Below are 12,105 nucleotides of genomic sequence, written 5' to 3' on the forward strand. Positions count from 1 at the left end.
CTTTTGGTGTTTAAAAACATGAAATACATGGAATTTTCATATGAAAGTGGTTCACCCATAGTGTTGAGTTATTGGTCTACCTATTATAGTTGCCCAGAAGGGGTGCCTGCTGTAGACAGGATTATAAGTCATCTTATGTTGGCTTCACCCTACAAGAATCCATTTCTTGCTAACCTTGCTAACATCTTATGTTGGCTTCATCCAACAAAAATCCATTTCTTGCTAACTTCAGAGTCTGCACAACGGGTTACTGCCTACACCGAGAAGCAGGTGCTCTTTCAGAGACCACAAGGGGGCTTTGCCTGTGCAAGGCAAGTAGAGGTGACCTTGGCCATCAGCGCTTTGCCATCAGACAGGATGAACGAGAGGCCAGTTGCACATAGCTTGCCAATGGCCCCCACTGATCTTGCCCAAAACCCACTGAAGAGAAGTAGCCCCAGGGTTTTGTGTAAAGGCCGAGATGTGATGGGAACTCCAGGGGGTGACAAGGAACAGGAGACAGGGGATACTGTGAGGCCAACCAGCCAATCTCCACCCAAATTATGCTCAGTGATAGGTTGAATGTAATGCAACTTTGGGTGTGTTTTGCTTTTATCTGCCTATCACAGTGGGATGGGAAGGGAATAACTTCTATCCCTTGCTTTCCACCTCGCCATGAAGTGCAGGACTCCTTGGCCATGACCCCACCGCTCACGCCTGCTCACGTGATTCTATTAAATATCTCTGCTGGATTTCTCTCTTTCTAAATGTAGCCCAAGGTTGGTGTTTCTGTGAGATATGAATGTGTATCCGTGAAGCCCTATTTGCACTCAGAAACCAATGTTTATGATCATTGAAAGAGGAGGAAGAGGCCAAAAGAGGAAACGATACATTTTTAATAAAGATGGGTCCTTCAATGTAGCAGGAAAATGCCTCAGAGCATCTTAAGTAATCGGTATATTTACATTTTGTGTGTGTGTTAGTGTGAGAATCAGATCCTTGTATTGTTAAATTCTGTGTGTTTGGCAAGGAACTCTGTTGGAAAGAAATATACATTCTCTGCACATGACTGCTACCCATATCCTATGCCTTTTGGGTTTTGCTCTGTAGTATATCACCACTCGAGGCTCCCATTTGCCCATGCGGACAAAACTCTATCATTCCACCAGTGCTGAATCTCTCTGGGGAATGCTAATTCCTCGTGATCATAACAAAGCTCAGATCAGCACACAGAGTAATATATACGTGCCTCTGAACGGCAGAGAAGACATTGTGGGTAGGATTTCCAGCCATAAGACAGTGATTGTATGATTTTTTATAAGGTAGAGATTGCAGAGGGAAATGAAGAATGAATTCCTGCACCCTACTGTGATTCGAAAGATAGTCAGAAGCCCAGGCAACTCCTACCGTCTATTTTAAACAATCATGAATGCCAACTCAGGGCTGGTCTCAGCGTGACAGACTTGTCTCCCAGAGGCACAGAGGTACGTGCATCTTGAGGGTACCCAAAGTTGACAATACCATTCTGTCTTTGTCTATGAAGCATTGCTGTGTCATAACTCAGTTTCTTATTTCCTTCATTTCAAAGACCATGCACTTTTCTCTCCACCGTTATGCTTAACGTACTTTGTAGATGTTCTTTGGACGATCGCCCAGATCTCAGGAGAAGAAAACCAATGTATCGCTGGTCATCATGTCACTGTCTGTCCATTGTGTGGAATTGCGCAGAGTGATTGTCTTTAAGCTCTTTCCTGAGCTTCCAACCATTACAGAATGGTTGCAAACCTCACCATTCTTGGGACAACCAATGCCTTTAAAAAGTAATGGGCTTTATTTTTTTTAGAATTTGGATGCACAGAGTTCCCATGTACCCCCTTCTCCCTGCTTACACCATCCACCTTAATAATGTGCTACATGTATGATAATCAATGAAAATATGGATATAATACTATTAACAAAGGGTTATGGTTTGCATTACTGGCTCTATCTTTGTTGGGGGCATTCTGGGTTTGGACAAATGCATAATGGTGTGTGTCTATTATTACAGACTCAGACAAAATAGTCTCACTGTCCTAAAATTTCCCATGTGTCATCTGCTCATCCCCCCTGCACCCAAGACTCTGGCAACCACTGATTTTTTTTTTTAAGCATCTCCATGGTTTTGCCTTCTCCAAAGATGTCAGAGACCCGAAATCACAGAGTTGGGAGCCTTTTCAGATTGGGTTCTTTTACTTATCAGCATGCATTTAAGCTTTCGCCATGTCTTTCCACAGGTTGAAAGGTTATTTCTCTGTATAGTTGAGCAATAGCCCATTGCACTGTGGTAGCACAGCATGCTTCCCCATTCACCTGTTGACCAGCATCGCGGTGGCCCACATTCCATTCCCAGGCAGGTAGACCTTGCCGGCTTCTGTCCACTTTCTGAACTCCTTCATTACCTGGCTGCCTGGAAAAATCCCAAACTTATTATCCTTTGCCTTTCCTGTTGTAAATCTATAAGTCTGAGGTATAGAACATGGGTAGAATAAGGATAGTCTTCCCAGCGATAGTAAAAATAATCTTCCCCAAACAGTCCATCCTTCTCCATGTGGTTAACAGAGAGGAGGGGTCTTATTTTTTGTTAGAAATGAATGAAGGGGCACCTGGGTGTCTCAGTGGATTGAACATCCAATGTCAGCTCAGGTCATGATCTTGTGCTTGGTAACTTCAAGTCCTGCCTTGGGCTCACTGCTCTAATGAAGAGCTCGCTTTGGATCCTGTGTCTCCCTCTCTCTCTGCCTTTACCCCACTCGTGTCTCTCTCTCTGTTTCAGAAATAAAACTTTTAAAAATAAATGAATGAAAATAAAAGAGTTTTCTCTCTACTTGTGCTGTGGTAAAGGCTTAGAAAGAGCATGATTTTAGCCATCCTAAAAACGAGAGCTTTATCATTGTTTGAGTCACCTGTGATTCTGGAGCTGAGTGATTTCTCAGGTCCCATCAAGAGCCCACTGGTCTGTGTAATGGTTTCTCCTTTGCAGAGTGAGAATTATCCCTATCATGTGGCTTTTAAGAAGGAAATAAGTTGGGGCGCCTGAGTGGTTCAGTTGGTTGGGTGTCCAACTTTGGCTCAGGTCATGATCTCATAGTCCATGGGTTCGAGCCCCACGTTGGGCTCTGTGCTGACAGCTCAGAGCCTGGAGGCTGCTTCGGATGTCTCTCTCTCTCTGCCCCTCCCCAGCTCGCTCGCTCTCTCTCTCTCTCTCTCTCTCTCTGTCCCTCTCTCTCAAAATAAAATAAAAATATAAAAAATTTAAAAAAAGAAGGAAATACGTTTGTTGCTATTGTTGTCATTTGATGTTCTACAAACCATAATCAATGCCCTGACTTACATGTGTGTGAGATCTATGTCAATTGGTAAAAAGGGGAAAAAATAATCAGAACCAAATGAACCAATGACTACTAAGTCTGCCTTTGTCTGGCCATATTGGCAATGGCCGCCAGGGAAGGAAGTGGAGACAGTTCGTTCTGGGAGTGCAGAAGTGGTTTTCTGAATTGCCAATCTTGGGGGATGGAGAAATATGTAGGATGAAGATGGAAATGTTTCTCTATTCTCATAAAGTAATGAATGAGCTGTCATCATTAATAGCCACAGGGAAAGGGTGGCAGCTCGAGCCGAATGAATAAGAAAAGTGTATGATCGCCCATCCCTGCCTAATGAAGCCGAGAGATTAAAGACACTCAATCATAGCATTTTACCAGTACACCTGGATTCTCTTTATTAAAAAGGCATTTATCTAATGATCCATGGCAAGCTATTACCAGAAATGGAAAATGGTGTTACTGATAGAGAGAGGATGGAAAGCCATCGAAGAAGGGATATTTCCTCACTGTAATAAACCTTGATAAAGTATTGATCTTTAAAGGAAAATTGTTGGTTTTGCATTTTGTGCTGGGCTGTCGAGCTTCGTTACAGAAAGAATTATTTATCTGAATTCCCAGCACTTAGTGTTAATGAACTCAACACTTCTTTTTTCAAATCAAGTCGTTTTTGTGCAAAATTGTAGTCCCATGATTGGTACGTTGCTGAAGGACAATCCCCACATTATTAAAAAGGAGATAGTATTACTCTAAGAGAATGGGCTACCCAATTGACACCTCCTTCTAGATTTTGTCTGTATGTCTGTCTCAAGCGATCAGTTGCAATTGTTAAAATTATTTTGCTCCCTTTTGGCAGCATTGGGAGGACAGAACAGAGCAATTCATGCACCAAACTAATTCATAATAGTCCGAGCGGTGACTGGATTATTAAGTAATTCTGGGGAAAACAAACACAGAAGTGCCTTTGCAGTAGTGTTTACACTTGATAGAAAAACAGAGAGAAGTCAGAAAATATGAGAAAGACAGAAAAAAAGACATCTGGAATTTGGTTAGAAAATCCGAAATGTACTTTGGTCTTGGTCTCTGTTGGTTCATTGCTGGATAGACGTTAAAACATGATATTCTTGGAATCCGTGTTCGAAACCACAGAAGCCTACTATGATGCACGTGATCAGCTATCAACGGTTAGCGTTGACGGAGTGGGATTCTGGCCTATCAGCTCAAGTAAGAAATACCTGTTTCCATGATGCACACATTTTCTGGAATTTACACACATAGTCGATTGCAGCAGATATTTTCCTAGCATCCCGGTTAGAATTATCCATGATAGTATATATTTAAAATATGGCAAAGGAAACATTTTGCCAAGTGAAAGAAGCCCGTCATCACACATGCAGTGGAGGACTCCATGTATATGAACTGCTTTGAATACGCACAACCACAGAGACAGGAAGTAGAGAGTGGAAATCAGGAAGGATGAGTCAAGTGTAAAATAGTGCCCTTGGTGGTGATGAAAATGATCTGGGATAGACAGTGGAGGTGGTCGGACAGCTCAATGTACTAAAACACATGCGCACACACACACACACTTACACACTAGCTTGTACATTTTCAATAGTGCATTCTATGGTATGTGAATTACATCTCAAAAAAGCTGATAACAACTTGATAGGATTTCTGCCAGGTTATGTACGGGATTGTTGACTCAACACGTGTACACCCAGAACTAATAAAAAAAAAATTGTATGTTCATTACACTTCAGTAAAACAAAGAAATAGCATCTTAAAAAACACACTAGTAGCAAAAACATGAAGACAAAAACTAGCCACAGTGATGTCAAATACAAGGCTAGATGCAGATGATCAAATTCAAAGGCTGTGGAGGAGAAACCGTGTAGGTAGATAGTGTAAAATGTTTCTAGGACATGTTCCTGGTGTGTGTGTGTGTGTGTGTGTGTGTGTGTGTGTGTGTGTGTTTGACACGTTTCAGTATTTATGAGCCTCTATTAGTCTCCTGCAGAATAGAGATAATGCCCGTGGCCTCCTTCCTTCAGAAAGACTTTTGATCAAAGAAACTAACGTGTGTGAAAATGTTCCATAAATTATATTATGACGTGAAAATGACGCCTATTTTATCAACAAGACTGCTTTGCACTGAATTTACAGCTTCTTTGTGGAAAACGCTTCACACAATGATACTGTGTTCGCGTTGAAAATCTTCCTGCCTTTCCTGCTAAAATTAGACGTGGACGCGGTCTTGTTCCCGTATGTTTGTTAATTGGGATTATGAATCACCTCTTTGAAATGTATTTTCTCTAAGGTTTATTGGCCTCATTTTTCATTGTGTGCACATGCTATGTGGCATTTAGCTCTTCTTCGCTAGCCCATGGACAGGCGTTGGCAAAAGAGAAAAATAATTGAAATGGAATGAAAAAAATCTCCACGTTGAATGCGTAATCATTGCCCCCTAAGCACCTTTTCTGAAAGTGGCAACAATTTACAGTTTGCGTTGCCACCTCGAACCAAAGCCTTCATCCCAGCCTCTTCATGGGCCAAGATTTAATCCACTTCGTCCTCATGACCTATTTGCACAAACACCTTTCATAAAGATGTCCTGGAAAGATTATCTTCATAACTTCTACTTTTTAGACAAATGCGAGTCTACTTCGTCCAGAGTACCATCACCCTGTATTCATAGTGCATTTGAATATATAGGCAGCACAAATTCTCAGAGAGACGTACAGGATTTTATTTAATAGGCAGTAGGACATGTGGTATTGACATTTCCTTCCTTGATGGGGCCAGAGTTCTTGAGAGCATCCAGGGAACTACACTCTGTGCTTTTCTGGGAATAAACATGCAAATGTGAAGGATGTCACCTTTTCCATTTTCGACACAAAAAAGCACACCGAGGGGCCTTTGTGGAAAAATATATTCAAGGGGTGCCTGGGTGGTTTGGTTGGTTAAGCATCTGACTCCTGGTTTCGGCTCAGGTCACAATCTCACAGTTTGTGAGTTCAAGACTCTCCTTGGGCTCCGTGTTGGAGCCTGGTTGCAATTCTGTCTCTCTCTCTCTGCCCCTCCCCTACTTGTGCTTTCTCTGTCTCTCAAAGTCAATAAATACACATTAAAAATAGTCAAGCATCTCATATTTGTGGAAACATCCAAATATCCCAAAAGCAAAAGGAAAATCTGAAAGTCGACCAGTCCTCTGTCCACATCCACCCATTTGGTGACATGACAGTTTTAATTGCTAATAGATGGACATCTTTCTGTGTCAGCACACACGGAAAGCTCTCAATTTCTTTCATAGGGTCACAGTCTTTAAAGTCTTTTTCAGGGGCGTCTGGGTGGCTCAGTTAAGCGTCCGACTTCAGCTCAGGTCATGATCTCACAGTTCGTGGGTTTGAGCCCAGCGTCGAGGTCTGTGCTGACAGCTCAGAGCCTGGAGCCTGCTACAGATTCTGTGTCTCCCTCTCTCTGTGCCCCTCCCCTGTTCATGCTGTCTCTCTCTCCTTCTAAAATAAATAAAACAGTAAAAAAATTTTTAAGTCTTTTTCAACAGTAATGTGACTTATTATGAAATGTGATGCAGCAGTTGAAATTCCTGGCTTGATGCATGTTCACATATTTCCATTTTAGCTCCTGGAGACGGAGAGGAGAGGAAGTCAGCTCTGTTCATTGGTGGCAGAGGTTATGGAGCCTGAGACCAACGCATGGAGACAGAAAGTTGTCAGGACTTGGGGAGGAGGGCAAAGAGACGTCCCAAGTGCTGTGGGTCGAGTCTGCATACCTCCTGGACTTTGGTGTCATTTAACCTGAAAGGGTAACATAGAAGTGAAGGTCTGGTCCAGAGGCTAGTTTTGGATGTGCGGTTCAAGCAAAGTCACTGTTCTCTGTCCTTGCAAACAAAGCAAAGACCATCCTGACTCACTCCATGGGAAGCAGCAATAAGCTTTGATTAGTCCCTGGAGGTGGGGGATGGAGGCACCAGGGGCAGCGGTCAGCGGGTGGGAGGCCACGTGGGACCCCGACATGGTGGTAGAGTCCCCCGGGTCACTCTGCACCCTCCCAACTTTCTTGTGATGGATGCTGGTACCCTGGCTGCTTCCCAGATTGGCACCGACAGTTCACGTGGAAGCCAGGAAGGTCTCTCAGTTGTGTCAGGGTTCACGTGGGCCACGTCCATCTGAGGACTCACTCTTGCCTCAGGGACACTGGTACTAGGGACATAACACCCCTTCTTGCATTCCCATCCCAAGGGGATTGTGCCTTCAGTCCCACTGCTCCTGGGACTCTTTCCTGCTGGCCTCCATTATATGTGTTTCAGGGAAATATATATAAAATGTACCTTTTTTTTAACATTTATTTAATTTTGAAAGACAGAGACAGAGCATGAGCAGGGCAGGGGCAGAGAGAGAGAGACACACACAGAATCTGAAGCAGCTCCAGGCTCTGCACTGTCAGCACAGAACCCAACACAGGGCATGAACTGACAAACCGTTAGATCATGGCCTGAGTGGAAGTTGGACACTTAACCGACTGAGCCCCCCAGGTGCCCCGAAAGTGCACCTTCATAACCCTTGACCATTTTTAAGTGCACGGTTTGCTGGCATCAAATACACTCCATTCTTGTGCAACCCTGCCCACCGTCTGTCTGCAGAACTTCTTGTCTTCCCAAAGTGAAGCTCTCACCTTGTTCAATGCTAACTCCTCAGCCCCCTCTCCCAGCTGCTGAGAGCCACCCTTCCACTTTCCGTCCCTATCAGTGTGACTCCTGTGGATTCCATGTAAGTGGAATCACAGAGAGCTTGTCTTTCTGTAACTCACCTATTTCGCTCAGCATAATGACCTCAACGTTGAGCCGTGTTGTAACATGGCGGCACTTCCTGTCTTTGTAAAGCTGAATTGTATGTTTGTTCTATTGCATGGATGGACCCTATTGTGCTTCTACATTCATCCGCTGGACTTTTCGGCTGTATCCACCTTTGGCGCCTTGTGACTCATGTTGCAGTGGACATTGGTGTGTTGAGCCTTGGCTTTCAATTTATTTGGCTATGTATCAATGTGGGGGCTAGGGGTGGTACGGGGGAGAGGAATTCCTATCCAGTCAATCTAAGTCAAGCTAATTCAAATAGAAAGTCCATGTTTAGCTGGCTGAGGAACTGCTCTGTTTGGAATTTATGGTTTTAAGAAACTTTCAGGTAAGAAAGGCAAATCTCTCCTTGACATTCCTGAGGGAGCTTTGCTACCAAAACAAAACAAAACAAAACAAAAACAAAAGTTCCCTAAATCAGTCTCAGGACAACTAGGTTCCTGGAAAGCACCACCATACAAACCCTGGGTTGAGAGAGGGGAGGAATGGGAAAAACCACAACGATGATGACATCGGTAAAGCATCCTGCCATAGAACACGTCCACAAGCATAGGAAGGGAGTTATTTCTGCCCATTGGAAGAAGAGACCTTGCATTTTAGGGACATACGGCCATGGAAATATATAGTCATCCCAGGTCTAGAATAAATTTGGGCATGTTCCAAGCCATTTTCTAAAGGTCACTCTAGAATCTCCAAAGGGGGTTCCAAACCACCTCCTGTGAATATGGTTACACCCAGCACGACAATAATCTGATGCTAATGCAAATGCATTCGGGTATCATTCACGAGTGCCAGCTTGCTGTCCGGTCTTGCTGGTTAGGCCTGTATTCCTTTAAAGGAAAAACCGGCTCCCTATGGCTTGATGCTTCCCACAATGCATTGTGCACCTTGCCGTGGATATGTGGTGTCCAACGGACAACGGGGAGACTGAGGCCCTAGACATCCTATGGAAACAGGCTCTCTGTGATCTCACATTTCATTCTTGTGGCATAGCCACCTGCAACCAGACTTGAGCCTCCTGGCATTCAGCAGATGTCCTACAAATCAAGTTGCTGGATCCCTTTTGGTTTCTTAATTCACTCTCCTTCGATCTAACGTGTAGAAATTCTATTTGAGATCTTGTGTTCAGGGTTGCCACATGGTGTCACATATCAAATGAGTTAAGCAAATCCAGCCGGGCCAGGAAAGGAATGCGGTTCAATGCCTGCTCTAATTTTCAAATGCATTTAATATTCATACTCCAATTTGGGCCCCTTCATGTGAGACACTACCCCCACTGGCCATGTTGTGGTAGTGCCTTTTCCTTCAGAGCTCGGCCAGAGTTTTGCAACAGAGCATGAAGTCCTCAAGGACAGAGATCATTTTTGCTTGCCCCTTGAGTTCCATTTTTCAACCAAAAGCTTTATAAGAAGAATGTGTCTACTGCACCTCACATGCATGTAGAGAAGAAGGAAGAGATGAAGAGGGAGACAGTGGAGGAGGGAAGGGACCCAGGTGGTGTTCCTGGAGAAGCATCCAACCAGTTACAACTCCTTGGAGGGCCGGTTCAGTGTTTCCCTCTTCCTAAGTCATACAACTGAGCTTGTTGAAGCCAGTCTGCCATTATTCTGCCCACTGAGTTTGTCCCCCGAAAACAGGGGTCAGACCTTATCTGATCGATGTCTTCTTTTGTGCCCCCTAGATGGGGCCACTGATTTTCTACAAAAGGGTGGAACTGGCTTGCCTTGCAGTGGGGATATTTCTCATCAGGAGTGGCTCCGGCTTCCCGGACCCCAGAGTCCAGAATGTATTTCAAGGCCATGGGTTTGGGGTCAAATACGTGGTAGGAGCTCATAGACCTTGGTTTTCTTGTTGCCATCATTCCATAAAGAATTTCTGAAGAACTTTAATAAGCATTTGGGAAACTGTAAGTGTTGACCCGAATTGTGTCTGTGGTTGGACAGGGAGCGTTGTTATGGCATAAATGGCCTTGTTAAAATCAACAGGGGAGTTCTGGTCCTTTTGTAACTTAGTGTCAACAAAATCAAAATAAACTCTGTTTCACATCACATGCTTATTTTCATGATCGAAGCCCGAGGCACCAAATTAAAGGGCTTTCTGGAAAATGTGTCATAGTCTGAAGCCACAACGTAAATTAAAGTTTCCTGAGAAAGGACAGTCTGAGTGCACCAAAAAAAAAAAAAAGCCTTTAAAAAGGGGAAGGGAGGTGACGGGCATGGAGGAGGGCACTTGTGGGGAAGAGCACTGGGTGTTATATGGAAACCAACCTGACAATAAACTATAAAGATAAAAAGAAAAAAGAAAAAAACTTCAAATGAAATTCCAAATAGTAGATTTTCTAGAAGTCAGTTAAATTTTATTGTGCACATTATCATCTTTATAGAAGTTGGAAAATCTCCAGAGAGGTGAATTAAAGTTGGTTCTGTGGCTTGTAATAAAACAAAGAATATCCTACTTTACCTAAAGGGCTGTCTTCGAAATGACTTTTAAAGTCAAAATCATAAAAGTAAAAAAGAAAAAGAAAGATGAAAGAAAGAAGAAAGAGAACAAAGGAAATTCAGGAAGAGTGTCTTTATCATTGTTCCTTTTTCTTTACTTTCTTTCTTTTTTTTTTTTTTTTTGGTCCAACAGTTATGTAAGTATGATGCTCTGTAATAAATCTTGGGCGTATCATTTCTTCACCCTTCCCGGAGCGTTGGCTGACAGGAAAGTGCCTGGTTGGGAGGAAATTCTCAGCGGGCAGGTTGGAGGTCCACCTGGGAAGAAACCAGAACGTGCATATGCTTGCACATCACTCCTGTCACATCCTGAGCTGAGCTCACAACTACTTCATGACTCATTCCCACAGTCCTTATCCAAACAGCCCAACCCCCATGATATACGGGCTCTGCTCTCACCAGTTCACATGGACATGCAGAGAAGAATCATCACCTTTAGAGTGGGGATGGTGTGTACAGATTGATTTTTGACTGTTTGCCTGTCATTGGCTGGACATGCCCCAAGCCTGTGTCCCCCTAGCCACAAAATTGTGGGAACACCTTGGCCAAGGTCGCTGAGTATGATTGTTCTCTGCAAGTCACCAGGGAGTGTGTTTAACACTGGGGGCTGGACGGGGGTGGTGTCTCTAGATTCATAGGTATCCATGAGCTGAGGGAATAAATATTAATTTACACGGAGGCACCTGCGAAAAGAGAACTGAATAGTTCAGATGATTAATGGTGTTTCACTTTCAGGGCCTGGTGGGATCTGCATTCTCGGCTGAAATGGTCCAAGATACAATGGATGCTGATTTAGGCTTGAACCTGCTTGGGTCTATGCCTGTTCTCTGGCTAGTGAGGGGAGTGTGGGTTCAGAGCCATGATCACCAGTGACCTCTGCACAAAATACCTTCTCCTTCCAGTATCGGACCCCTCATCCTGCTTATCAAAGTCATGGGTAAATGTAGAGAACTAAGACATCCCCTTAGATAAAGTAGGATATTCTTTATTTTATTACAAGGCAAAGAATCAACTTTTTTTGATTAGTGTCAACAAATCAACAACCATCAACCTGCTGTGTATGGTGATTTCTAACACCTGTGTGTTTTTCTTATCGTTTACTGACAATCCATCACCTCAAATATAAACTCGATGAGGGCAGAGACCTTATGTATCTGCTTGTAAGGAGTGGGTACTTGGTAAATAGATGTTAGTTGGATAAAAGAAAAACTCTATCCATCCATCTATCTCTCTACCTGTCTATCTATGTAATTAGCAGCTGTCCATCTGTCATCTAGCCATTGTATCTCTCTACTCTATCATGTATCATCTATCTACCTATCCATCCATCCATCATATCTGTCTATCTATCTATCTATCTATCCATCCATCCATCCATCCATCCATCCATCCA

At 43.5% G+C, this 12,105-nt stretch overlaps 1 long non-coding RNA gene across 1 annotated transcript in view; it reads right to left on the minus strand.

Moving 5' to 3' along the window:
• Positions 1 to 10,544: 10,544 nt before the first annotated feature.
• Positions 10,545 to 12,105, minus strand: part of LOC115283829 — a 2,060-nt gene continuing 499 nt past the window's right edge. Inside the window, exon 2 of the long non-coding RNA XR_003905072.1 lies at positions 10,545 to 10,970. This is a non-coding gene — a long non-coding RNA (uncharacterized LOC115283829). The remainder of the gene's footprint in view (positions 10,971 to 12,105) is intronic.

This window comes from Suricata suricatta, chromosome X, assembly GCF_006229205.1.
Source record: "Suricata suricatta isolate VVHF042 chromosome X, meerkat_22Aug2017_6uvM2_HiC, whole genome shotgun sequence".
NCBI classification, from domain to species: Eukaryota; Metazoa; Chordata; class Mammalia; order Carnivora; family Herpestidae; genus Suricata; species Suricata suricatta.